The sequence below is a fragment of the Nansenia antarctica genome (assembly GCF_963989245.1).
Source record: "Nansenia antarctica genome assembly, chromosome: 3".
In the NCBI taxonomy this organism is placed as follows: domain Eukaryota; kingdom Metazoa; phylum Chordata; class Actinopteri; order Argentiniformes; family Microstomatidae; genus Nansenia; species Nansenia antarctica.
This window is the reverse complement of record NC_137688.1, coordinates 14,916,429-14,917,949: the sequence shown is the minus strand read 5'-3', so window position 1 is coordinate 14,917,949 and position 1,521 is coordinate 14,916,429. Positions and strand designations below refer to the sequence as shown.

General features: G+C 52.8%; 1 protein-coding gene across 1 annotated transcript in view; it reads left to right on the top strand.

Moving 5' to 3' along the window:
* Positions 1-1,521, top strand: part of rapgef2b (Rap guanine nucleotide exchange factor 2b) — a gene marked incomplete at both ends in the record, with an annotated part of 40,099 nt that overhangs the window by 18,426 nt on the left and 20,152 nt on the right.

Genomic DNA, 1,521 nt, shown 5'->3' with positions numbered 1-1,521 from the left:
GGGGGTGGGGGGGGTCAGACAGTAGAGCAGGGGGGTGAGGGGGGTCAGACAGTAGAGCAGGGGGGTCAGACAGTAGAGTAGGGGGGTGAGGGGGGTCAGACAGTAGAATAGGGTGGTGAGGGGGGTCAGACAGTAGAGCAGGGGGGTGAGGGGGGTCAGACAGTAGAGCAGGGGGGTGAGGGGGGTCAGACAGTAGAGCAGGGGGGTGAGGGGAGTCAGACAGTAGAGTAGGGGGGTGAGGGGGGGTCAGACAGTACAGCAGGGGGGTGAGGGGGGTCAGACCGTAGAGTAGGGGGGTGAGGGGGGTCAGACAGTAGAGTAGGGGGGTGAGGGGGGTCAGACAGTAGAGCAGGGGGGTGAGGGGGGTCAGACAGTAGATCAGGGGGGTGAGGGGGGTCAGACAGTAGAGCAGGGGGGTGAGGGGGGTCAGACAGTAGAGTAGGGGGGTGAGGGGGGTCAGACAGTTGAGTAGGGGGGTGAGGGGGGTCAGACAGTAGAGCAGGGCGATGGGCCGGTCAGTGCCCCCCCAGCCCCCTAGACATCCACTCACGTTGGACCAACCATGTACTGCGACCCAGCCACCACGCTGCCTCTGGGTGCTGCTAAGGCAGATCCACCATAGAGGGTTGGTGCTAGGGAGAGATGCATTCATCATAATCATAATAAAAAAACAAGAATAATTTATTTTGTATAGTGCCATTCTCCATGTTCAAACACACTAGAGGATAGATAGATGGATAGATAGATGGATGAATAAAAAGTCGTACGAATGCACCGTCAGTAAAAACAACAATAAAAAGAAACAGTTAAAGATTAAAAGTAGGTTCGAAACGGCGTGTTTTTGAAGGATGGTTCGGAGGAGTCGATGCGGTACGGCGCGGCGTATTTCATCTCACCGCGGTGACAGGGCGGAACGCTCGACGCCGTGCCGTAAAGAATGATCGGTGATTTTATACGACTGCAGGAAGGAATGAATAGCTGACAGTGAACTGACCGTGCGTTCTGAAGAGACCTTTCTTTGATTGTATTACCGCAATAAAATGTTTCACTCCGCTACTCAAAGATATTGGATAGTAAAAAGAAAAATCTGCCAACATGGCGTTCCGGTCTGATACCCTGCCAAAACCTCCTAAAAACATTGATCTGAGCTGCCTCCTCTGCACCCTGGTGCACTCCAGCCACAATATCAATACAACTACAAGACAACACAGTAAAACACAGTCAAACACACCATAAAACACCCCAGTGTTCTAAGAAGAGCAACAGTCAGTATGATAACACTGGATGACCACAGATGAGAGAGTGTGTCTCTGTGTGTGTGTCTCTGTGTGTGTGTCTCTGTCTGTGTGTCTGTGTGTATGTGTGTCTGTGTGTCTGTGTGTCTGTGTGTCTGTCTGTGTGTGTGTGTGTGTGTGTGTGTGTGTGTGTGTGTGTGTGTGTGTGTGTGTGTGTGCGTGTGCGTGTGCGTGTGCACGACACGTGGTGTGTCTCTCTCTCTCTCTCTCTGTCTCTGACTGTGTG